The 27,322-nt window shown below is 44.3% G+C and overlaps 1 protein-coding gene across 19 annotated transcripts in view; it reads left to right on the top strand.

Moving 5' to 3' along the window:
• Atxn1 (ataxin 1) overlaps window positions 1-27,322 on the top strand; it is a 415,237-nt gene that overhangs the window by 280,137 nt on the left and 107,778 nt on the right. Inside the window, exon 7 of one of the 19 annotated variants that reach the window (XM_030247210.1) lies at window positions 3,545-3,632. The exons of 17 other annotated variants lie outside the window; for them this stretch is intronic. The gene's annotated coding sequence lies outside the window, so the exon portion shown is untranslated. Of the gene's footprint in view, window positions 1-1,487; window positions 3,633-27,322 lie in introns of those variants that run through there. One more of the 19 variants, XM_017315463.2, reaches the window with a different exon arrangement.

Genomic DNA, 27,322 nt, shown 5'->3' with positions numbered 1-27,322 from the left:
AACCTTGTGTGACACTTCACATATGATGTTAGTGACTGGACACGCTGTTCCAGAGGGCATGGATCAGTGCAGAGGGACATGGGATCTTGTTATTGGAAGATGGGGCCAGCGAATGGAGTCTGCTGCCTGTGTGTTGTTACACTGAGCTAGCTCGTAGTCTTCACTTGCCCATCCAGTCTGCTTCCTTTAGTTCTGGGACCCTACTATGTACCTCCTGGCGCTTGCTTCCTTGGAAGGTGACATATTTTTAAGTCTGAAAGAGTGAGTCTGTGTGCAGAGCCACTCTTGATGGCCTCCTTGATTAGTGTATGGGGCAGTCATCGTAATTTGACAGACCGGCGTGAGATCGATGAATGCCCATTGAGTATTGCCTGTGTCTTACAAAGGAAGATAGGCATGAGGATCTATTGAGAGCATGTGGATCTCTCACCTTTCTGATGCACATTCTCTGGGTATGACAACAGTGAATTCTCCCTTCTCTCATGTACACACAGGTACATACACACATGCATCACACCCCAGACATCCTCTGCTGAAGCCCTCTTGGCTGCAGAGAGCCGAGAGAACACCAGGAAACAAGACAATTTGTGTTCGTTAGGCTTCCTAGCCTTCCAGATCTTGAGTTCAATCCCCAGCAACCACATGGTGGCTCATGATCATCTACAGTGTGATCTGATGCCCTCTTCTGGCATGTAGGCATACATGCAGATAGGGCACTCATATGCGTTAAATAAGTAAATCTTTAAGAAAAGAAACCTGAAAACTCAAAATTAGTTTCTGTTATTAAATTGTGTTGTTAGGTTAGATTGCTTAGTGGAAAATGTGCTTCTTCTCTGAAAGCCTCTTTTCAAGTCTGTAGCTATCATTTTTTGTTGTCCTGAGAGGAGACTTTCAGTGAGAAGGGAATGCTTTAGAATGAGAGAAAAGAACCACGCCTGTACCCAGAGGTCATCTGTGAAATGCAGAAAGCTTCAAAGTCAAAAGGTTTGATTTCAGGGCATCCCTTATGACCTCTAGGTAGACCTCAGCTTTCTTTCCCTTTCCAATCACATCTGGCCCCTGTGGATCTTATGATGTGATAGAATGCATTTAACAAGTTTCTGTCTCTGCCATTTTTAAGTCTCCAGTTCAGTGGTATTGATGGTGTTTCTTCCTTTCATCCACTTATCAGTCCATCCATCCATCCATCATCCACCCATCCATCTATCCATCCATCCTCCCATCCATCCATCCATCCATCCATCCATCCATCCATCCATCCATCTATCCTCCCATCCATCCATCCATCCATCCATCCATCCATCCATCCATCCATCTATCCTCCCATCCATCCATCCATCCATCCATCCATCCTACCATCCATCCGTCCATCCATCCATCCATCCATCCTCCCATCCTCCCATCCATTCATCCATTCATCCATCCATCCATCCATCCATCCATCCATCCATCCATCCATCCATCTATCCTCCCATCCATCCATCCATCCATCCATCCATCCATCCATCCATCCATCCAGCCAGCCAGCCAGCCAGCCATCCAGCCATTCAGACCTCTTCTCTCTTTGAGAATTGAATCTGGGTTCATCAAGCTGGCTCAGTGGGTAAATATGAGCGTAAGTCTCATGACCTGAATTCAATCCACATGATGGAAGGAGAGAACCGATTCCCACGTTTTATCTCTAACCCTCACACAAGCATTGTGGCACATGTGTATGCATGCACATACTCACACAACAAATGCATAAGATAATAATTGAAAACTCACAAAAATCTTCCTGAGTCGGACCCTATAGCAATAACTCCCCATCCTTCCGTCTCCAAAGTCCCTTGCAGCCACTTTCCACCTTTATAATTCTGCTGACTCTAAGGCCCTCCTGTGATTAGACTCCTACAGTATTTGCCCTTCTTCGACTGTTGGTTTCACTTAGCACACTATTCTCAAGCTCCACCTACATTGCGCATGCATCAAATTTTCTTTTTAAGGTTGAATGTTGTTCCATTGTACAGATAACCCACATCCATCGATGGACACCTGAGTACTTCCATCTTTGGGTTATTGTGAACAATGTTGCTGTGAACCTGGATGTAGAAGGCTCCTCCTCAACTTTCTGTCTTGTGTTTTGTACAACAACAACAAAAAATGCTGCAAGGAGACGTACACTATATTTAGAGAGAACAGCAGACAGATTTTCTACCTAGTAGTGTTATTTGAAGTTTCTTCTTTAGAGACCTCCTACCTGTGGCCTGAAAAGCTCCAGACAGCAAGCATTCAGTTCTCAAATGTAAGACAGAATTTTCAACTTGTTTTCTATAAAAGTGCAAATGCTTCCAGGGCAAAGGGCACAGATGTCCTATGAGCACCATGTTATGCATGTGCTTAGTGGAGTCCATCTTGTTCCACTTTGCCCCAGTTCCTGGCAGCTTGTTCCCTGTTGCTGTAAATATCACTCTGCCTGGGACTTGTTTATATTTTCTTCTCCTGATAGAATGGAAGCTTTCTGACAACTGGGCATGGTGAGACCCAGAAGATGTGTAGATCAGCTCTCATTCTTGCTGCTTCCATTCAGAAGAGGCACCACCGAGTCAGCTGTGTCCCAAAGGAAGGGGACAAATCAGAAAGCATTCTCTGTGGCCCTGAAAAAAGAAATCTCAGAATTGCTCTCAGTGGCCCCATGGTCAGGCATGGCTATTGTAGAAGTGTACACACACGGTCAGGCATGATCATGCACATTTTATCTTAGTTCACCATCTCTGGATATCCTCTTAGAAAGGGGAGATGCTTTGTGCTAGCTTGCAGTTGGGTACCCAATGGTCTACTGGAAGCTCATACTCCAGGGACAGCATGCTTTGTCACTGAATTAGTGATGCCCAGTAATCTCACAGTGCAGGTGCTGTCTTGGAAACAGCAGTCAGAGAACAATTTGATGCTAAATCCCCCTTCTGAGGTAACAACTTGTCCTGAGCTGAGTTACCACTCGAGCCTCCAGCTTCAATGATGCTGCTGTTATGGCTAAAAGCTGACACGTTTTTATTCCTCTTATTGTGACTTTAAGTGCTGTTCTGATGATTTTTGCTACAATCCCCTGGGTAAAGGGTGAGAAGAGGTGTAGAATATTCACTGGGCAGTTGATGGAAGCAGACGCAGGATGCTTTTCACCAAGAGTACATTCATGTTTTATACAGACAGGAAAAACAGAGATAAGTGGGCTCCTCAGACATTCTTTTATCCCTCTCTGAGGCAATAGCTCATCCACTTCCCCAACTAACTGGGTTCTACAGGGCTCTTAACAGTTAATAGAGTTTAAAGTTTACGGCATTAAGTTTATCCTTCTCTATCCTGGACAAGACAGTAAAACCGAAAGTGCTGGGATGATGCAGGAACTCTGGTCAGTAGCTAAAGGGGGATTCGTGCCAAGAAAAAGGGAGAGTCAGAAGCAAAGGACCATGGGCGGAAGGTACTTCCTGAAGTAGATTGTAAGTAACTTGTGTCAGAGGGAAACTGATAGACAAGTGCTTTTCTGTCCTGCCTTCCCATACTCCAGGGACCACCATGCTTCTTGCGATACCTTTATCCAATCAAGCATCAGAACACAGCATTGACAGCTGAACCACTCTCCATCTACTGTACTGGTAGGTCCTGGCTGTACAGACATTCTGGTCCATGCTACTTCAGCCTTTGAAGTGAATGGTTGACATCATGAGATATTTTTGTATATCTGTGCATTTAATGGTATTTGTAGCCTGGATATATATATATATATATATATATATATATATATATATATATATATATATATATATTTAAATAATAGACCAACCAAGAAACCTTTCTTTCTTGGGAGTTTTAAACAGGGAGTATAGAGGCTAGCAGTGTGTTGGGGGTTGACCTCTCTCCCCAAGGCGTTTTGCGTTGGGTTGTTTTGCTTTGTTTCCGTTCCAGCCGTTACTTCAGATGATTTTAGCTGTTTGGAATTTCCATGCCTTTCCCCCGTTATGCTTCAGGATGTGGCTGTTGAAGTCATTTCTGTAATGAGAGGCTGCACCATGCTGATCTAAGGCAGACTTGAGCTTCTGTGTCAGGCACTAGCTGGCCCCATCCCTAACAAGGAGGACACTATTGGAAACTTGAGTTTATGGAGGTGGAAAGAAATTGTTCTCATGGAAAGAAATTAGCCTTTCATAAGGAGATTTTGGAGTAGCTTGATGGGGAATTAGAGAGATACAAATTGGGACTCTAAATGAACCACCAAGTTCTTGCTGCAATAAACAGTTGCCATTATTAGCGTGTGAGTAGATTCCTTCTGGAAGGTTCCTCCAGCCTTGCTTGGTCTCTCTTGGCTCTCCTTCTTCCACTCCCTCTTTTGTCCCTCTTTTCACTCTTTACTTTTTCTTCCTTCCCTCTTTCCTTTCCTTTCTTGCCTCCCTCCACTCCTCGTCCTTCTTCCTCTTTTATTCCCCCTCCATTCACCCTTTTCTCATTCTCTCTTTTTCTCTTTCTCCCTTTCTTCCTTCCTTCCTTCCTCCCTTTTTTTGCTGTGCCAGCAGGATCTCACTCTGTATCCCAAGCTATCCTGAAACACTGTGTAGCCCACATTGGCCTTGTATTCTAGGAGATCCTCCTGACTCAGTTTCCTAAGTCCTAGAGGACAGGCATGGGTCACATTACTGGGTACAGAATATTCTCTCCTTCCACCACGTGGATTGAACTCAGGTCATGAGACTTAGTGGCAAGCATGTTTACCCACTGAGCCATCTTGGTGACCTCAGATTCAATTTTTCAAAGAGAAAAGAAGTCTAGATGGATGGGTGGGTGGATGGATGGATAGATGGGTGGATGGATGGATAGGTGGGTAGATGGGAGGATGGATGGATAGATGGATGGATGGGAAAGTGGATGGATGGATGGATGGATGGATGGATGGATGGATGGATGGATGAGTGGAAGGATGGATGGATGGATGGATGGATAGATGGGTGGGTGGACATGAATAAATGAGTTCATAGGACTTTATAGAAATGGGATTCTGCCAGGCGTGGTGGAGCATGCCTTTAATCCCAGCACTCAGGAGGCAGAGACAAGCGGATTTCTTGAGTTCGAGGCCAGCCTGGTCTACAAAGTGAGTTTCAGGACAGCCAGGGCTATACAGAGAAACCCTGTCTTGAAAAACCAAAAAAAGAAAAAAAAGAAAGAAAGAAAGAAAGGAAGAAAGGAAGGAAGGGAGAAAGAAAAAAAGAAAGAAAGAAAGAAAGAAAGAAAGAAAGAAAGAAAGAAAGAAAGAAAAAAGAAAGAAAGGAAGGAAGGAAGGAAGGAAGGAAGAAAGAAAGAAAGAAAGAAAGAAAGAAAGAAAGAAAGAAAGAAAGAAAGAAAGAAAGAAAGAAAGAAAGAAAGAGAAAGAAAGAAATGGGATTCCACTCACTGTACTTCCCTGAGCCTTCTTTCCCCACACTGAAGCATGTCAACTATGCTGACAGATTGCATCTTTAGAATCTTTGTGGTGGCTTGGATATAGAAGTGAAAGTTTTTCAACTTTGCTCATAGTATGTGTTCTCCAATACTTTATTGGCTTTTTTTTCCCTGTGTTCTTCTGGCATCGGCTGTATGACCCCCTCCCAATAGTGACTCAATAAGAAACTTGAACTGTGCAAAACCTAGAGACCATCTCTGAGAGCCTGACCATTGGATTTTCTTTTCTTCAGACTTGGGACTTTTTAAGAAATTGCTATCTTCTATCTATTTTTCATATCTTGTTTCTTTGATTATGACAGGGTCTTATGTAGTCCAGGCTGATCTCAGACTTAATATATAGTCAAGGCTAGCTTTAAGAACTTGTCCTCCTGTGTCCACCTCCCAGGTGCTATGATTGCAGGTCTATGCCATTGTGCCTGGCCCATCATCTGGTTTCCTGGAAATGGCATTTTCCCAGTGTGCCCCCCGTAGCTGCTGTACCTTCTCTCAATGCTGATGGCTCTCAATATCTGTGGTTGTCTCAGGCAGCTTGGGCACTTTGGATTCCTTTACAAACATTCCCAGATATCTGGAATGGCATCACTCACTTTTCAAGAGTGTACCTTAGACTCCCAATCACAACTTCCCTTGCATACCTGCCAGCACCTTCAGGTCTTGAAGCTATTGTCTTCCATCAAGCAATGCTGCCCTAGCCTTACTTCCCAGGGCATGCTATCTGTCCAGGTCCTTGTCTGTGGATCACACTCGCGGCTTCATGCAATGTCATGGCTAGCAAACCCTGGTCCTCTCATCTTTACACCTGACTGGGACTCAACTTTATGGACTCTTTTTTGATTAATTCCCCCTTGGCTTTGTCTTGTAGCTGGGAGAAAAAAAGAAAAAAAACCTCAAAACAGCTAACAGTGCAAGTTGTTTGTTCTTTTTTTTAATTAATAAGCCTTAATTTTTTTAGGATGATTTCAGACTTATAGGAAAGTTGATTGGAAAGTACCAAGAGTTTCCACAGTCCTGACTTCCCTCTCCCAGAACATGAAGCACCTCTTCTTATTAATACCCTAGAGTGTATGCTTGTTGTAATGGGTGGATTGATACTGATCTACGGTTAGCAACCAAAAGCCACAGCTTACCTCTGAGTTTGCTTATTTTATACTCTCTACTTTGACAATGTCCAAAGACATGTCTTTCTCATTGCTATCTCATACAGAGGAGTTTAACTACTAGAAACTCCCTTACGATCAGCCTATTAATCCTTCCTGATCTTGAAGCCCACCATCTTTTTGCTGTACCCAGTGATGTTTTTTTTGTTTTGTTTTGTTTTGTTTTGTTTTTCTTGGTGGATTCTGCCTCCACCCATCCCTATTACAGCCCTAGAGTTGCACACATACTCGACTGGTTTTCTTTTTTAAAGATTTACTTGTTTATACAGATGATTTTCATGTGTGCCTGTATGATAGAAGAGGGCATCAGATCCCATTACGGACGGTTGTGAGCCACCATATGGTTGCAGGAAATTGAACTCAGGACCTCTGGAAGAGTAACCAGTGCTCTTAACTGCTGAGCCATCCCTCCAGCCTCCTGTGCCTGGGTTTTTCATGGGTTTTAAACTCAGGTCCTCCTGCTTGTGTAGTAAGCTCTCTTAGCCACTGAGCCATCTCCTTGACAGCAACCTTTTAACAGGAACCGATGTTTTTAAAACTCTTGTACCAGGGCCAACTGCGATGTCTCTGTGGGTAAAGATAGCTACTGAGATAGATGACCTGAGTTCAATTCCAGAACCCACATGGTCGAAAGAGAGAACCGACTACCACAGGTTGTCACAGGGCTTTTACACACACGTTTTGCCATGTGTGCATGTGCACACATAAGCATACACACAGAGAGAATAAATAAATATAAATGTAGTCGTTTTTAAATTTTATGCTAGTGGGGATAGCAGGAGGGTCAGCAGTGTTTCTCCTTTGATACCCTGTCATTTGATTTCCTGTTCAGATAGATACTATATATCTATAGACTATCATTTACTTACTGTTTGTCTCCTGTAATGCTGGAAATAGAAGCCAGGGCTTTGTATATGCTCCCCAAGCACTGCATTGCCAGATATCCCTGATGCTCTGATCAGAGACATAGATATAATCATGGCCCGTGGAATCTACCCCAATCTAGCCTGCTGAATTTATTCTTCTCTTAACGACAAGATTAAGAGAGGCTTGTTTTCCCACAAGATACAGTTGGTACAGAATCGGGGTTGTTTTGTAATCTTGACATCACATAGTAATTGCTGTATTTATTAAGACTCCAGACACTTACTAGATACCAGTAATACACGCAGCTCCTGGAGAGAACCTCACCCTTCCCTCGGCAGGCTCAGAATCTTAACTCTGATGCTTGCCTCTTCCTCTCCCACCCAAGTCCAAAATTTCTCTCAGTGGCTATAATTGAATGTTGCTTGCTTAGGGAAGCTTCTGGCTTGCTTCTTAGCCATGTTACAAGCTCATGTGATAAGGACGAAAGGAAAGGGACGCGAGGTGGCTGGATGCTGGGGGGTTTCCTTGGGGAGTGGTCCCAGGGATGACTTCAGAAACGGAATGATGCTACCCAGAATGTTGCTTTTCCTTTATTTTTCTCTGCCCCTCCCCATGTACACTGGAGATTGATTCCAGGGCCTTATACATGATAGGTGAATGCTCTACCACTGGCTGCCTCTAGACAGATAGACAAACACAGGAAGCACCAGCCCGTCTTTGCTTTAATTTTTGAGGCAGTGTCTAAGTACTCAAACTGGTCTTGAACTCACCCTATATGCCAGGTGGAGCTTCAACTAGCAGTCCTCTGATCTCGGCCCAATTGCTTGGGACCACAGGTCTACTCCTTCCAGGCTGACTGAGAATCTTTTCTCTCTGTAGAGGAAGCCCATCTTTGTATCTTCAGCATCCCAGGCAGAGTAAGAGAGGCTAAAGATAGACTACAGGAGGGGGGAGGTGACAACCTTTTGACCTTTCAAACAACCACATTTCAGATCAGCTTGTTCCTGTGTGCCTGCAAGAGGGGAAGATGGAGAAGGAGGGAGTGTGAACTCTAATTACAAACCTCATGCTTCTTTCAGCTATACTATTTTCAATCCTATATAATTTGTACAGCTGAAGTGTGGTAAGTGCTCCCTTGGCCATGTAAAAACAAGGAGCCCCCCCCCAACCCATTCAATGCTGGGGAAAGATTGACTGTGATTTAAACAAGAGGAATCTTCAAGAGGGGTCTGCAAGCAATTCAGGCACCACTTAGCTTTTCCAGGTCGGGTCTGGGAAGAGTCTGGGTTTCCTGCAGCCCTTTCACCATTTATGATCCCTTTATCCTCTCTCAAAGAAACTTTGACATAGTGGCTCAAAAAAGATAGCCTGGGCTTCTTGTGGTACTCGGGGATCATCAGCCCAAAGTCCCATCCCCAAGGTGGTGGAACAGCCTGGGCAGCATGTCTGCATGCTATCCAAAGAACGAGCCATTTATCGAGTAGCTGTTATGGGGTGCCAAGTGAGTTTTATATATTTGGATTCTCAATGGACTATGAAGAAATCATGACAAACTTTCCCCACCTCCATTTGCAGCAGATGTGTTGGCTGGAACAGAAGTGACATGCTTACTGGGAAACATATTGAGAGGGCACCTGTCTCTCTGAGTTATAGACCCCTATCCTCTGTGCTAGGGAACTTTCTCCATCCGAGGTAGAACAGTAGATGCCAAGGAAGTAGGGGGTCATTGTTACAGGATAATAAAACTGTTCCTAAGGTTCCAGTACAACCTGTTGTCTCCGTGTTGGGACCAGCTTTTGCCTACTTGATCCCAAACATATGGAAAAGGGAGAAGGAAACCAATTGAGTCATAAGGTATAGTCTACATCCAAAACTGGGTGCTCTGTGGCAGACAGTTCTGAAGGAAAAAATTGGTTGACTGATAAGCTTCTTTCCTTCCTTCCTTCCTTCCTTCCTTCCTTCCTTCCTTCCTTCCTTCCTTCCTTCTTCTTTCCTTCCTTCTTCTTTCCTTCCTTCCTTCCTTCCTTCCTTCCTTCCTTCCTTCCTTCTTCTTTCCTTCCTTCCTTCCTTCCTTCCTTCCTTTCTTCCTTCCTTCCTTCCTTCCTTCTTTCCTCTGTCCCTCCCTTCCTTCCTTTTCTTTCTCTTTCTAAAACAGGATCTGACCCTATAGCCCAGGCTGGCTTGGCACCTCCTATTTCACCCAAGTTGTCTCTGAACTCACAGCCATCCTTCTGCCTCAGCTCCCAAGTGTTAGAATGACAGGTGTGAGTGGCCACGTCCAGTCTCTTTTCTCATTTACTCCCTGTGTTTCCACATTACATAACTGTCACAGTAATCACCAACAGGTTACAAACTTCATCTCTTGCCTTGCCTCATGGCTTGCAAATATTTTTAGTATCAGCTCCTCTTAGAAGCACAATCTTCCATGTCACTTCAACATAACAAAATTGATAAAAGAGAATTGTGTTCGCATAATGTATGCCAGCCATCAACGAATAATGCTGACTTATTTGTTTAGGTGAGAGAACAATGAAGGCTTGTGATGAGCCAGAGAAATTTGAAATCAGTTTTATGGATGGCATCTGTAGTCCTTTCAAACTGTGGGTCTCAATTTCTTTCCTTTTGCTGTTATTTTAATGTTGCAAATTTTTGAGAGAAAAAAAATCATACTTTACTGAAATGGGGAATTGCAACTAATAACAAGGGATTTTGATTTACTAAACTAGTGGCATTGTCACCTTAAGAATTTTCCCTCTGCTTACGTATTATGCGTCTTTTACTTTTTCCTGGGTGATGGCAGTACATCCACCCAGGGCCTCCCAGGACTTGGGAGGCAGAGGCAAGAACAACTCTGTGAGTTTGAGGCCAACCTTGTCTACAAACTAAGTTCCATGACAACCAGGGATACACATAGGAACCCTGCCTTGACCCTGCCCCCCTCCCCCAAAAAAAGAATTTTGACTTTTTAATTAATACAACTGTACAGTTTAGGGAACACTTCATAGCTTCCTGTAGCCTAAGTCTTCTAAGAGGTAGAAAATGTTTGGTTATAACATCAATGAGCCCCCCATGAATGTCCTAAGGAAACTTGTGGGTTTTAAGTTTCTGCACTTGCTTTCCTGAGCCCAGTGATGGTAATTCTAACCTTGATTCTCTCACTGATACTTGGCTTCCATTAGCAGGGTACCTTTGGCAGTCCAACACCAATGGTTCAGTCCAGTCATACCACTGTATGTCACACTGAGTTATTTTTATACATGAAAATCTACTGATGACCAGCACGGGAGTTGCCTCTGTCTGTGATGTAGTTGGTCATGGTGGTATTGTGACATTTTGTACGAATGAACATAAGAGTTTATAAAGGGGGAAAGATGAGACTGGAGCTACAGTTTTTCTGATGAGAGGAGGATCAGCTGTGTGCAACTGAGACCATGACTTGGAAGCTTTCTGATCTGAGCAATCCTGGCAAGGTGGCCGTTGCCAGTCACCACAGTGACAGAGTAGAAGCTAGCCTTGATATCTTGGATGGCTACGCAGCAAAGGAAGCAGATCTTCTGAAAGATTTCTTTGATAGAAGTCAGCTAATGGGTATTAGAGAACAAGAGACTTCCCATCAGAATGCAATAGAAGAAACAAACCCCTTCCATCTATCAGGGCTGTTAAAGATATCCTGGGACTGGCAGACATACAGCTGGTGCAGGCTCTCCTCTTGGACTATAATCTGGCTTAGCGATTTTCAGAGTTTAATTGTAGGATCATCACTGCATAAGATACCTTGACTATGATCCTTGATGGACACTGTAGGAGACTTTTTAGTCATTCAACAAATACACAGTGTACCATCTTTGCGGGACTCCTGTGGGCCTTAAACCAAAAGTCTCTCGCCTGCCTGCCTGCCTGCCTGCCTGCCTTCAAGAAGCTTCATGCTAGCTAGCATAAAAGGTGTGCATAAGAAGGAATAGGCTGGCCACATGGTCTGTGTTGGGGCTCTCAAGACCATGTGAAGACAGTGGGTATGAATCAAGGTGTCAAAAGGAAAAGGGAGAATGGGCTTTTGTTGATGTTGTTTAAAGAGAGGGTCTTACTATGTAGCCTTTGCTGGTCTGGAACTCACTACATAGACCAGGCTAACCTCAAATGCCTAGAGGTCTTCCTGCCTCTGCCTTCCAACTGCTGGGATTAAAGGTGTCTGTCCCCACACCACACTGAGGGTTGGAGATAGAAAAACGCATGAGCAGGGACCTACACGAGCATGTTTTGTGCATCTCCATGGTTAAGATTCTGAGGCAGAGATAAGACGAGGCCTGGAAGGCAAAAGAAATCCTAGGGCTCAGAGCGCTGACTGAACAGTCTCGGGTAAATGATAATAAGCCAGGGGTGTGACATCAGAAAGTTGGCATCAGACTCTATAGAGCCTTCCAGGCCTGGATAAGAACCAGCAGTGTTTTAAACACAGGCATAGTAGGAGTTTTCACAAGCATAGTAGGAGCTGTCACAAGCACAGTAGGAGCTTTGGCAGGCATAGTAGGAGCTGTCATGAGCACAGTAGGAGTTCAAACAAGCATAGTAGGAGTTCACATAGTAGGTGTTGTCACAAGCATAGTAGGAGTTGCTCAAGAGTTTAAATAGACAGATTGGCCCTGATACCAACCTTAAAATCACAAGGATGATTTTGTCCCCACACTCTACACTTGGGCAGAAACTTTTATAAACTAACTTCTGCATTAAGTAATTTTCTACAATGTGACAAATAGGGGCTTTTTAGAAATGACAGTTTGTAGAGAAAAGTCAATTTAAAAATAAAATGCAGATGCCCCGAGTCTTCTGGGAGTTTTAAACAAGTATAAAAGCTGCATACTTTCATAAAGGTGAAATTAGAAGTCTTATATGTGAGATGTTTAAGTATGCAACTACCATGTTGATAAAGTTTATGCTGGGCACCAATTCTATTCCTTTCTGCTGACCACTCTTTTTATCAGTACCTTTGTTACTGATGCTGGTTGTCTTGTCAACCATCCTGATAAGTTAGATTTGCTAACCAGGGAAACTGAGTCACCTACAAACCACTGGCTTCTAATGATACACACCACCATTAGGAATAAGTTTGCCTCTCTCTCTCTCTCTCTCTCTCTCTCTCTCTCTCTCTCTCTCTCTCTCACACACACACACACACACACACACACACACACACACACTTTGAGACAGGCTTGCTTGTAGCCAAGGCTGAACTCAAACTGATCCCACCTCTACTGCTCAAGTGCTTGGGTTGCCTATAGCACCTATACCTGTTGTGTATGGTGCTGGAGACAGAATGTGCTAACTAGGCATGCAGCCAAATGAGCTAGACCCCCAACCCCGGAAGACTCATTTTAAAAATTAAGAGTTTTTTTTTGGGGGGGGGAATGGCACATAATTCTTTCAACTTTAGAAATAAGTTATCAAGCAGACGTTCCAGGGGACCCGAGGATCACTTACTGTGTTCTTAAAATTTTTGTATATCTGGAGCCATGCATGATGGGACATGCCTGTAATCTCAGGATGCAGGAAGTGGAGACAGGAAGATGGGGATTCCGAAGTCCTCCTTAGGTACATAGTGAGTTCAAGGCCAACATGTCCCGCATGAAACCTTTCCTTAAAAACTGGAGAAAAAAACAAACAAACAACAACAAAAAAAACACAACAGGATTGCATGTGCCTTCTGCAACCTCAGGTTTGCCTTTCGCACAGTGGCGACATTTTGTAATTTCATGCAGGATACTGCTAGCCTTGAGTTTGTGCACTACAGGTACCCAGCAAGCTTTAAACGGTGTGTTTGGATTCCCTACTCCCACAATAAAATTTTTGTTTGGGTTTTCGTACAGGGTCTCTTCCTGGAGCTCAAGGTTACAGCTCTGTCACTGTATCTGACTCCCCATAATAAACTTATGGCAGTTGCTGACACGTGACCCCATGGGGATGTATTTAATGGAAAAGAAACAATAACATATGAGGAATATTTTAGGCTATTGTAAGGGAAACACATTTGGGGTTAAATTGTTTCAAACCCTTTGAAAAGTGGAAATTATTTATTGCAGGCCAAAGAAAGCAAAACAGCGTGTGCAAAAGCCCCACCTGTGGAGTGTGTTGAAAATAAAATGGAGTTTCCTAGGCTTGATTCCTAGCAAGTCTGATCCAGAAGCCCGGACTGAGCAGGCTTTTGATTTTAATAAGTATCCCATGCAGGCTGGCGATGGGAATGTGAATTTTAATAGCTACCCCAGTGACAGCCACGGGAATGAATATTTGAGAAACACCACCGAGTTCCCAGAAAAGTATGAGCCTTGTGAGTACAGCACATATGAAATAAGTCCAGACATAGAGACCTGGAAAGACACGCTCTTCTGCCCCGTCACCTCAGCCCAGGCGATGTTAACTCGTCTGCCCCATGCCTGCATCAGGGCTACTTTGAATTCAATTCAAACAGCATACCATCCATAGAGATCTTAGTACTCAAAAGATTCGGACCTCTCTGTTATATAAAACCACAGTGTTTTCATGTTAAAAAAAAACCTAATAACTGAAGTAAAAAATGAGGCTGGTGAGAGGGGGGCTATGTTGGTAAAATGCTTACAAATCACGGGAACTTGAGTTCAAAACATAGAAGCCATATTAAAAAAAAATAATGATCTAGGCATATTGGTGTACATCTATAATCCCAGCCCTGAGGAGATGGAGTCCAGCTCACCCCTGATGCTCACAGGGGCCTGGGCTTACTCTTGACTCCACATTCCCTGCAAATGCATATGTACTTACACACATGTACCCACACACATATAACCACACACTCACATGATAAGTAAGAAAGACACACACACACACACACACACACACACACACACACACATACATTTAACTAAGGATCCAAATAAATGGTAAATGTCATTTCTATCTCCTGAGCCTCTGGTGCACTTCTGTTACCTCCTCCATCCTTTTATGCTGCCTGGTTTTTCTCTCTCGGTTGGGAAACGAGACTGTTTGTCTGGTGAGTTCTCTTCCATCTGGATTTTGGTGATTGCATCCACGTGGTGTTGGTAGCCATGTTCCTGTGGTCCCTGCACACTCTGGTATTTACTAAGTGTTCTGGAAGCCGTGTGCTGTTTCCTTCGCTTCGCCTGCCTGTGTCTGAGCAGCTGCTGGTCGGCATGTCGTCTTTCCCACAGGAGGGATTGCTTACTGCTGACTTCTTTTGCACAGAGACCTTGCTCCACATTCTCGAGCTTAAGAGGGTGTTTCCCAACGGCTGTAACCTCAATCTGCTCCTCTTTCTTCATTTATCTGTGGGATTCATTATTCATGAAAACAAATGCCCTTACATCTTACATTTGTTGAGTCGATGCTTCAGGTTTTATACAAATGCTTGATGCTTTCCTGTTATTTACCATGGCCCTGGTTCATAGCGTTCTCTTGAGTCACCATGACTTAAAAGACTTCTTGCTAACTCACAGATGGATCCCTAACAGTGGTCGCTCTTCAGGCTCTTGAAAACATGTCAGTTCTGGCCACTGGGAGTCTAGTCAGCAGAGCAGCCAAGTTCTTTGAGTACAATCATAGTTGTGTCTGATGGTATAAAACAGAATTTTACTTGGCTCAGGCTGGCCTTGAACTCATGATGTAGTTGAGGATGGCCTTGAATTTCTGATCATGTTGCCCCCACCACTCCAGTGCTGGGATTACAGGAGTAATCCCATTCACTCCTGGACCTTAATAGTCAGCTTTCTGGACTCACAGTTTGTTCCAGGCTCCTTGTTTAAGGCTCTTTTATTTTCTTCTTCCTGACTTAAATGTTCAGAGGCTCCTCTCTTAAAATGTCCTTTCTCTTTCCTCCTTTCTTTTTGATCATAAAGTCATTCTCCCTTCCACTCTGTGACCCCTGGGGGCAGGGGTAGCCTTGCCTTGTGTTCTCTCTTATTTAATCATCTTTTTCTATTCTTTTTTTTCTTTTACTTAAAATCCTGTGCCAATGGCTCTGCTTTCCTTGATCTAAATCTTGAGTTTCTTCAGTCACTTCCAAGCCTCCCCATCCCCTTGGCTGTTCCGTGCTATCTTCTCCCTTCCCAATCCTCTGAGCTCGTTTGAAGTAGCAAGGTTTCCATCTGTGTTGTGGGCATGACTTTGTGGTGAGAATGTTAGTCTAACTTTTTTTTCCCCTGCTCATAATAACAGCACTGACTTTGACCACAATCCCAGTTCGTTATTCATTCTTAAGTTAAATGACTTTTCCTGTATTTTGTTGAAGGGGGTGGGGCAGACAAACTAGAAAACCATTTCCAGCTCCAGGGCTTCTCACTAGCTCCCTGCTTTGTTTCTTCCAACAGGCCTGTGCTTTGTTCACCCCTCTGTCTCTGCTTCCCTCATTTTCACTTGCCTCCCACTCCCTCCCCTTGGTCCTAGCATCACTGTCAAGTAGCAGTTGATTCTCCTCTCCATAGTTTCTCCATGACCTTGAGGAATGGTGACTCAGCAGGTAAAAGCATTTGCTGCACTCACAGAAGACCCAAGTTCGGTTCCCACCTCACAAATGCCAGTCATTCCAGTTCCAATGGATCCATCACCCTCTTCCGGCTTCCATGGGTATCAGGCAGGCTCGTGATATACAAGCATACGTGTAAGCACTCGTGAAGACGTACTAAATAAAAATAAATACACCTCAAAAGAAAAATTCCTCCTTAAGAGTAGCATGGAAGGAGTTACAGAGACAAAATTTGGAGCTGTGACAAAAGGATGGACCATCTAGTGATTGCCATATGCAGGGATCCATCCCATAATCAGCTTCCAAATGCTGACACCATTGCATACACTAGCAAGTTTTTGCTGAAAGGACCCAGATATAGCTCTCTCTCGTGAGACTATGCCGGGGCCTAGCAAACACAGAAGTGGATGATCACAGTCAGCTATTGGATGGGTCACACGGCCCCCAATGGAGGAGCTAGAGAAATTACCCAAGGAGCTAAAGGGAACTGCAACCCTATAGGTGGAACAACAATATGAACTAACCAGTACCGGGGAGCTCTTGTCTTTAGCTGCATATGTATCAAAAGATGGCCTAGTTGGCCATCACTGCAAAGAGAGGCCCATTGGACTTGCAAACTTTATATGCCCCAGTACAGGGGAACACCAGGGCCAAAAAGGGGGAGTGGGTGGGTAGGGGATTGGGGGGGTGGGTATGGGGGACCTTTGGGATAGCATTGAAAATGTAAACGAGGAAAATACCTAATTTTTAAAAAAGGAAAAAAAAGAGTAGCTTTATCATGTGTGGAAGCTTAGCTTGATCGGTTTTGAGAGTTTATGTGCTCCACGCCACTAAACTGCAGGTTTCATGAGTGGGTCCCCCATAGGTCATACCACTTAAGTGCCAATGCTCCAATGTGGATAGGTGGGATCTTTAAGAGGTAAAGAAGCAATGAAGGCTCCACCCTTAGGAGTAGGTTTTTGCTTGTATTGCTACCTTGGTGGTTGCTATGACAAAGAACCTGACAAATGCAGCTAAAGGAAGGCTTTGTTTCAGTTCACGGCCCATCAGGGTGGGGAAGCTGGGTCAGCCGAAGCAAGAGGCAGAGAGTCACGTGGCATCCACAGTCAGAAAGCATGGAGAGGCAAATACTGGGCCTCAGCTCACTGTCTCCTCTTTTTCTGCACTCTAGCCATGGGATGATGCTCTCTACTTTCAGGGTAAGTCTTTCTTCCTCAGCTAGCCTCTTGGCAAATGCCCTCACAAACATACCCAGAGACGTGTCTTCTAGATGATGCTAGATCCAGTGAGGTTAACATGAATGTGCACCACCATGATGCTGTTATTCAGGGAGTGGGTTGATAATTGTCTTCTGATAACACCCTCACCTCTTCCCTTCCTCCCCAGGCGGGAGTTTCCTTGACATTGGACTGCCCAGAAGATCCGTAATCAATACATCTCCATTCTTTAAACATTATCTAGCATTATCAGATATTATGCTTTAAACAGGACAAAGTAGACTAAGCATTCACTGGGACACTTGCGGGTGACTCATCACTCCCACCCTGCTGGGTGAGTTACACTACATCGTTTGTCAGTTTGCCCTTGCTGGCCTTAAACTTGCTCATCAACCTGCTCGCCAACCCATGATACCTTCTGGGGACTCTTTGGCCCCAAGTCTTTTGGTACCTGCTCCCTTCCCTCCCCATGGTCTCATGCTCTGATACCTTTTTCCTGGCTGTAGCCATGTTCATTTGTGCCCATTACTGGTTCTACGTCATGGATTACAGACATACTCATGTAATCTCTCACGTCTTTCTGGTTTGGTGTCAATCTGTGGACCTTCCTCTCATGTGACCCCAGTTTCTGTGTTCTCGCCACTTCCACCATCATTACTGCCTTCAGCATGAAGGAGGAGGTGAGAGAAGATTGGGGAAGATTCATAAACTGCCCCACCTTTGGCCAGGGTACAACATTACCTCCATACCCTGCTTGAAGCCTTTCATGGGTTTGGGGAAGCTGTTTGGTCCCCCCCCCCCTAAATGCCAGCCTTCTGAACACAAGTGGAAACAGTTGCAAATGTGAAAGGTTTGGTTTCAATCATATATTTTTAGTATTTTATTGGGGAAAACAAAACAGGAAAAGGACAACATGCTTCAAAAAACAAAGCACGTGACTGCCAGTCCTCACGTCTCCCTTTAACCTCTTCCAGCTGAGCCTGGTGCCACATGCGTACACTTCTAGCACTTGAGAGACCATTGAAGGATCATGGCCAGGGGTTCCAGGCCAGCCTAGGCTATCCAGTGATCCTGTCTCCAACAAAAAAAGAAATCATAGCTTTTCTTTTCTAGATTGCCATAGTTCGAAAACAGTGAAGATGGAAGGATGTAGGAGAAGCCTTATGGGACTATGGACTCTAAATGACAGCCCTGGCCATTCTGGTATGTGCTGTAGCAGCTTGAACAAGTCAGGGCTCCTAGGTCCCCCACTCTCTTATCCTAAACCCCGAGTTCCCTGACTCCCTGGCCATCTCTAGCCCTGAGAATTGACTTTGTAACTTATGAAATAGAGTTGTCCGGTAGTCGTTGATTCATTCTCTCTCTCTCTCTCTCTCTCTCTCTCTCTCTCTCTCTCTCTCTCTCTCTTTCTCATGAAAAGGGAACTTGCGACTTTGTTGTCCTTTTAAAAGCCTTTCAGGTCCTTCGCACCCCAGAAGGCAGGATCAGCAGATGTACAGCGCACAGTTATTTATTTATGATTCTTTTAGCACCCCTTGTCAAAGGGCCTTGTCATCTGAGCAGTTTGAATTTGGACCTGCAGAGGCTCAGTCTGCAGAGGGGAGGTTTTGAGACTCCTCCTTGGGAAGGTTTCCTTTCCAAGTGATGGAAGCAGCTGACTGTTAGACCTGGTTCCCAGACTACGTGAGACTCCCGACTAGGACCTCCAACTGTTTCTGCTTCAGAGTCACCAATCATGCCATGTTTACCAAAGCACCTGCCTTCCATGTACCAAGCTGTAGGGGCTTGAGTGCTGGACCACCAGCCCCCCTCTTCCCCCTACTCTCTTATCATATGAATTTCCAGCATCTCCCACTAACCCAAGAGGTCCCATCATTAAATTCCCATCTATTTCATATGTTTTTCTTGGGTATAACCCTTACTATATTTTAAAACCATATTTACTTCATTTTACTTCGTTGTTTTATACTGCACATATATCCTGTCATGTACATATAGGGGCAGATACAGTGTTTCTGAGTTGCCCAGCGTGAGAGTGCTGAGATTTGAACTTCAGTCTCCTCATTGAGCAAAATACACTCTTCACTGGTGTCCCATCCCTCCGACCTCCTCTGTGCTGGATGTCTAAGTGTGACTCACCCTTAGATGATATCTACCAACAAGTCCGCTAGTCACTGACGAAGGCAGGCAGCTTTGCTGCCCATCTGTGGGGTTACAAGGGTGAATTGTAGAATTTTGCATGTCTAACTAAAAGTGACTGTCCACCTGGGTGAGAGTGGGTGTCACCTTTAGCTTCCTCCTTGCTTCCAGGACATCTGGCTCAGCAGGTGATGGGCTTAGTATCAGCATCATGAATGCATTACACCTGTAATATTAGTAAAAGAGAAAACATACAGAATGTTTATTTCCCTTTTAAGGTTTAGTGTGTGTGTGTGTTTGTGTTTGCGCACGCATGCACACGTGCCCTCATGCCCTCAGAAGGCTCAGATCCTTTGAAGCTGAAGGCTACAGGCAGTCGTGAGCTGCCTGACGCCTGTGAATCCATCTCTGGTCCTCCCCAGGAGAAATCAGTGCTCTAAGTTGTCTCTCCACCCCAGAATGCTTCATCTCTGTTTCAATCGCTCAACAGGATAGCTATCTTCTTTCTTTGTTATCCAGATGGCAGACATGAGGTTTCTGGTCCCTAACCAAAGGGTATATGACCTAGTGGCATGGTCATAATTACATAGCCCTCCCTGCCTTGGCACCGGTCTGTGACAGGGTGATTCAATACACAGGGAGCTTCTTCTCCCACATCACCTGCCACCAGCTTCCTGCATCACCCTGTGTTACAGCTCAGTCTGTGAACACAGAAACATCGCATGCTTTGAGGGACCAAGCCTAGAATTCATGCCACACTATGGGTCAGGACATGGGGAGTGCAGCACCCCCATCTTTATCTGAATTCTATTCCCCACAGCTTCAGTTACCTATGGACAAATTCAATATAAAGAGATGTATTTATCTTGACTCTTTCAAGAGAGAAAGACCATATTTACATAACGTTTGTTATTGTATATTATAATAATAACCCCTTTTTAGTATGAGTTGGTGATCTCATACTACACATAAATTATAAGCTAAGCTTTATCATAGATGAATATGTATAAGAAAGCTACACAGTATGGGTGGGGTTGGAGCTGGGCATCCAATGGAGGCCTTAGATGACATCTCATGGATGAGTGGGGATAGCTGTGCCCAAAGTTGTCCCTAGACTGAAATGGAAGCTCACTGAGAGTGAGGGGCAGTTTGTTTTCCTCACTCAATCTTTAACTCCAAGCAACACTGTGCCTCACTGACCAGTGCTTGATTAAATTGAATGGGGTGCATCCGATGACAGATGGGAACCTGGAAGAATAAAGAATAGCCTGGGCCAATGAGATGACTTAGAGGGTAAAGGGACTTGCAGCCAAGTCTGACAATCCAAGTTCGATTCTCAAGACCCACACTGAAGGACAGTAGGCACGATTGCAAGTTGCCCTATGACCTACATGTGTACACCATGGTATGCACATATTAATCACTACTCACACACACACACACACACACACACACACACACACACACACACACACCTGAAGCAGATAAAAAACTGTACTACATGGTAGTGTGCCCTAATGAGTACATAGTCACAGATTCTATCCAGTCATCAGTCATCAAAGAAAAGGCGCTGGAGCGATATCTCAGCTGTGAAGAGCACAGGTTGCTCTTCCAAGGGACCCAGGCTTAATTCCCAGCACCCAAACGGTAGCTTACAACCAGCTGCAACTCCAACTCCCGGAGATCTGATGCCCTTTTCTCTGTTCTCTTGGCACCAGGCATGCACATGGTCCACAAACATGCAGGCAGGCAAAACACATACACATTAAATAATTGTTTTTTTTTTTTTAAAGAATAGGTGAAATTTATTCTCCATTTTAAAAGTCCATACATGTTGAAATAAGTAAACATCTTTGAAAAACTTCTTTTCAGCAAGCAAAGTTTTAGAAGGTGAAGAGAGATAAAATCAGTTTTGGGGAGACACATTTCCCAATAATGCAAATATATATTTTACATCCACAATGCAAATATATATATATATGTATATATACATACATATATATATATCCTCTCTATGACAGCTGAGGGGAGTGTGCAGGTAAATAGAATAACAGAAATTAAGAAGATGGGTATATTGTGCTATATGTCACCCCCTTTCTTGAACTGTGGAAGACTTGCCAGGGTGGCTATCAAATAGATAACAGCAAAAGTAGGAAACGGTGAGAATCGTGGATCATCTTTGCCTGGATAATTAAGGCTTAGCTAGGTCTGTCTGATGTGTGCACGTGCGCCTATACCTGGAAAAAAACGAGCCCAAAATTACCATCAATGCCAATTTCCGAGGGCGTTTGGAATCTGTAACCTGGGGCATACAATATCAAGTTCATTTGGGGTTTCACTGGTCTCTGTCTGACGCGGGCATGCTGAGTTGTGAGTCTGGCATCCATGTTTGCTGAATTTTTTTTTAAAGCTTCCGGGTTTAGGGGCCTGAGGTCACGTGATGACCCTGACTTAGCAAATGGGAAAGGGAGGCATGAGGCCAATGGAGGACCTCGTGACTTTCCAGGGCCCTGTAGGAGATTCTCCGTTGAGATTGAGACCTAGATCTGCAGACAATCTCTGGCTTCACCATTTCTGCTCTTATTTTGAGCACATCTCAGTTTCTTGTCCCCTAAACACTCCTTGATTATTCATGTTGCTACGCCTCGACATTAGTCAAAGCGGGAGGGGAGCTTTAATAGAAAATGGGTTGTGTAGACAGGGGCTGTACCACTGACTGCATCCAGACATGCATGTGCCCACAGCCCCAGTGGTTTTAAGCCTTTCAAAGGCCTGTTTATCAGAAGTTGCCTGTTCTGCACATGACAAGGACAAACTTAACCTGGAGGGACACCTCTCCCTGTAGGTGTAAGGCTCTGGGTTTTTCCATCTCCAAAATCTCCTAAGACCATTCTGCTTTGCTTCGCCCACACACCTTGAAGCCAACCCTGTGGGAATTTAACATTGCACAGTTTTTTCTCCTGGGGTCCAAGTACATCAGGGCTATGAATTCATTGTGCTATTAAAGGCATATTCAGATGAAAGGGATTGCCAGCTGCCACGAGCAGAGCTGTTGTGTTGATGTCCAGTAGCCATGGAGACTGCATTGGACTGTCACCCAAAATACAAAGTTCACATTTATTCCAGAAAGTGAGTTTGTAAGGTATGGTCTGCTACTTAAACGATCAATATTTCAATGTTTATGGACTTTTAAAAGGTTTCTTCCAACCTGCTGTTCCCACAGAAGTTCCTGAATCTGATACACAAGGAGAAATGTTTTGGTACAAACCCCATCATAAGCTTGCATTGCATTGGTGCTGGGGACAACTTGATGTACACCAAAGGGGGTTCTTTATACATCTCTCCACCAGAATATTGTTGGCTGTGTATTTTCTCTGAACTGAGAGGTGAGGATTGAACTTTGTAGTGCCTTCAGAGGGGGAAAAAATCCAGAGAGTTTAAAAACATTCATTTTGAGAGAGAGAAATACATTGAAAGTTGTGAGAAGCTTGAACGCCAGCCCAGGCACTGGCGGGCTTCCATTCAGACTCTGTTGTAAATGTACACTCGGTGACTAAGTTCAGGCCCTTCATCATTTATAAGCAAAACTCTTTTTTTTTTCCCCCCAAGATCATCAAGAAGGAAGGGGAAAAAACATAGAAAGAAAAAAAAGAAAAACAGAAATAGGTTAAGCAAATTTCGTGACGGTACTTATGTGTGCGCAGACATGCACAAGCCCCACCCCCACCCCCTGCCTCTTTCCAAACTTGGAAAGCATATTTTAACAGCTCAAGTATGTCTGCCTGATGCATCCCCATCGGCGCCTCTTTTTTTTCACCCTCTTCCTCATGCTTTTAATTGTATAGTTGAAATGTTTTAACTATTAAGCCTGTTTGCTCTTCAAGCTGTAAGCATCCCATGAAGCTAATAATGCTTTCTGAAAGAAAAGGAAATTGATATTTTAGTATCGAGGTTTCCACAAAGCCAAAGGAGCACCATGCAAATGAACTATGGGAGAGACGGATTTGCATACCCTTGTTGGTTTCGTGATGATATTCTCAGCATGAGGCTGGCACACTGGCTTTTTCTTCTCCTCCTGGGAGGATGCATGTACTAATGGCAGAACCCTACAGGGTCAATTTAGCGAGTGTTCCATGGTGATTTTCTGTGTGGTTTCTCAGAACCACTGCACAAAGAGCAGTAATAAATAGAAGCCAAGGAAAATGATTTTTGAGGTAAATACTTTCGGAGGAGGGGAGAGAAACTTTTAGCACCACTTCATGCAGTTCAAATCAATGAAGTTATACAGAGCTGAGAGTACAGCTCTGGGCCAGGGTCCTTGTTTAGCACGTGCAAGATAACCATGGCAGCGATAAAATGTATGTCCACTGGGATTGGGGAAATGGCCAGGTCGAAGGAGTGTAAGCATGAAGGCCTCGTGTGGATCCCAGCATCTTTGCATAGAGAAGAACGTAGTAGCATGCACTTGTAGTCCCAGCTCTGGGAAAGCCAGTCTAGCCAATAGGTCAACTCCAGACCAATGAGAGACCCTGTCTCAAAATCAGGGTGAAGAATGATTGAGGACGACATGCCCATGCTGTGTAGATGCCTGGCCTCTGAACACAAGCATACACACATGACCACATACATACATGCATGCATACATACATACATACCATACATACATAATACATACATACATACATACCATACATACCATACACACCATACACACATACACACACACATGCACACACATCCACCTGTTTCACCACCACCTTGACACCCTAATACTGCCACCACAATGCCTGCTCAGAGGTTGGTCCCTTATTTTTAAACAATCCTTGTTTACCCTAAGATGGCTCTTCAGAAATGCAAGCCAGGGAACCTGTTTTTGCTCAGTATGTTATAATAGCAACAAATAGTAGCCTAGCACCCCAGTTGTTTAATGAACTGTTCGTTCGTGTGGCTAGTTGCTGACCCAGTAGACATGAACAGTTGCACAGTGGCTAAGAGGGATTTTGACATTGTCAAGACCTAGATTCGAACCCAAGTCTGGCAGTGATTCCCTGCCTTACTATCTCATCCATAAACGAGGATGAGTAAGAGAGGGACTCGGATCTTGGCCTGTAAGCAAAACTCCAGTGGGGGATTAACAGAGTAAATGTGTCCGTTATAACGCCTGGCAGTGGTCTTAGCTTTCAGAGCCTCCCAAACTTTAACCATGCTTTTCTTTGTAACATCAAGGTCTCAAGTTCCTCTGAAGGAAAAGGAAATGAGATTCACCTCCTTGAAATCCACTTGGAGACTTTTACAGGGTCCCTTTCAACTTGGGAAGATTTCTGAAGTCAATTTGCCCATTCCTGCCCACACTGGTCCTATAACATCCCCGGAATAAAATCTGCACTCAGGTTTAAAAATAAAATGGGTGGAACAAACGGAATTAGAAGGCCTTGGCAGACATCCCCCCAGCAGAATGTTCTCCCAATTGGCGAAATTGCAATAAAAAGATATGTATATTTTTTCCCCTCTTACTTTGCTCATCTCCTCTATCCCATGTCCCTCCAGCCAGCTGTTTCTCTGTCCTAAAAGACCAGTTTGTTTGGGGTTTGTCCCACCAGCCCTCTGGTATCTCCCTAGATAGACCGCTCCAGTTCCCATGCCATGTCCCCAAACAACCAGTTCATCACAGACAGATCTTGGTCCCCAGAAGACAAAGCAGGCAGAATGATTCCCTATCTGTGCTCAGCTGCCTCAGGGAAGGTCACAGGAGAGGACTCTGCTGTTCTCAGTTGTAAAGATTGGCAAGAGAATAAAAGGGGGGAAAAATCTTGAATGTATGCAATTCTCCTGCCTTTTGTTTTTCCTTCTGTAAACACTCAGCCCCCCCCCTTTTTTTTTCCAAGAGAGGAGCTTTTGATAGTGTCTTATCCCAGCAACCACCGTGAACCTAGAGTGCTCTACTCCCAAATCCCCCAGGAGTGACTCAGGAAAGAGAGCTAGAGAAAATGCATTTGGCAAGATAGGGCGGGGAATCTTTTGCTCATACACAGGCCCCTCTTATCCCTAGCATCATCCCAGAAAGGATGAAAAGGCCAGATCTCACCTTCCTCCTCCCATAGGCAGTACATGTTTCCCAAAGGATGGAATTGGTAGGGGTGGGGCATCCTATGGCTGAACTAAATGCAAAAAAAAATGTGGGTGTCTGTATAAATAACAGCATACAGCAAGACAAATTATTAGCGGAAAATGCAATGCCCTTATTTCAAAACCATATCTGATACCTTTAGACCCAGCACTTGGGAAGGAGAGACAGGCAGATCTATGTGAGCTTGAGGCCAGCCTGATCTAAAAACCTGAGTTCCAGTACATCTAGGACTACACAGAGAATCCCTGTCTCAAGAAATAGATAGATAGATAGATAGATAGATAGATAGATAGATAGATAGATAGATAGATAGGGTAGATAGGGTAGATAGATGAATAGATAGGAAGGAAGGAAGGGAGGGAGGGAGGAAGGAAGGAAAAAAGATTTATACACACACACACACACACACACACACACATCAAAAGCTTCTGATACCACTTTGGAACCCCGCCCCTTTCCCATGACTTCATCTACTTATAATTACTTCCCAAAGATGCCAAATACTATTCATATATAAACTTGGGGATTAAGTCCCCAGCAGTTGGATTTTTATGGGACAAGAGATACACTCAAGCCATAGGTCACCAGGGTGTTTATCAAGAGACCTCTGCCAGCTTTTAGTCCCCTTCTCTCTCTTCTCCATTGGCAGCCCATGTTCCAACACGCCCTGCCTGCCATCAGTCTCTTCATACTCCCAGGTTCATTTTTCACATAAGCACCTCTTCCACAGAGTCTTTCAACTTTCCAGGTACTTGAATATTCTCAATCATTTATTGCCTTAGCACTTACTGCAGCCCCGCCCCTGATCGTGTGGTTAGCTGTGTGAGAGAGTAGCTGAGGAGGGTAGCACTGTACAAGATGGCTGGGTGTTACCTGGTATGAACTGGCTGATGTACCGATCCCTCCCTTCCACTTCTCCATGTCTAGTTCCTCATGCACAATCTTGGCTAATGAATCACAAAGAGGCTTGTGACGTGTAGCTCAATTGGTAGAGTGTCTGCCTCACACTCCATGAGATCCTGGGGTCAGCTCCTAGCACTGTCAAAATGTCAAAGAATAGTATTGGACTTAGTGTTGAGTAAAGAACTTGCCATTCAAACCTGAACTGGAGATTGGATCGCCAGAAACCACTTAAATGTAGGTCAATGTAGTGACTTGCCTCTCATCCCAGTGGGTTGCAAGCGGAGACAGGAGATCCCCTGAGTAAGTTGGCTGGGTGGACTAGTTAAATAAGCAAGCTGTAGAGTCCTGTGAGAGACCTAGCCTCAATAAATCAAACAGAGAGGTGCCAAAGAAGGTGCCCAATGTAACCAGGAGCTGCAGCCAAATGTACTCTGTACACATTTACCCACACACGTATGCCTACAGACATGCAAACATATAAGCACAATATAAAATACACATAGGCACATGCAAAAATGTCACAATACCAAGCTATAGTGGAGATTAAAGAATTGTAAAACTCTTACAACCATGTGGGTGCTAGCTCAGGTATTTCCTGGTGTAACAAGAGAAATGAAGTCATGTCTTACTCATCCCTTTATGCCTTGTGACCATTTTATGTATAGAGGAAACCCAGTCCAGCAAGACCTGGTGGTGTATAGACCTGTAATCCCTGCCATGCAGGGGGGGAGGTAGATACAGGAAGATCACAAGTTCAAGTCTCTTCGGGGCTAGTGTTCAAGGCTAGCCTAGACAACTTGGTGAGACCCTGCCTCAAATTAAAGAGTAAAAAGATAAGTGAAGATATAGCTCAGTGCCAGAGCATTTGTCCAGCACCCACGAAGCTTGGGTTGGTTAACCAATACTCTTACCGCAAAAGGAAAGTCCCAGCCCT

The sequence above is a fragment of the Mus musculus genome, chromosome 13 (genome assembly GCF_000001635.26).
Source record: "Mus musculus strain C57BL/6J chromosome 13, GRCm38.p6 C57BL/6J".
NCBI lineage: Eukaryota > Metazoa > Chordata > Mammalia > Rodentia > Muridae > Mus > Mus musculus.
The sequence above is the reverse complement of the archived record's forward strand: the minus strand, read 5'-3'. Positions and strand labels throughout refer to the sequence as shown.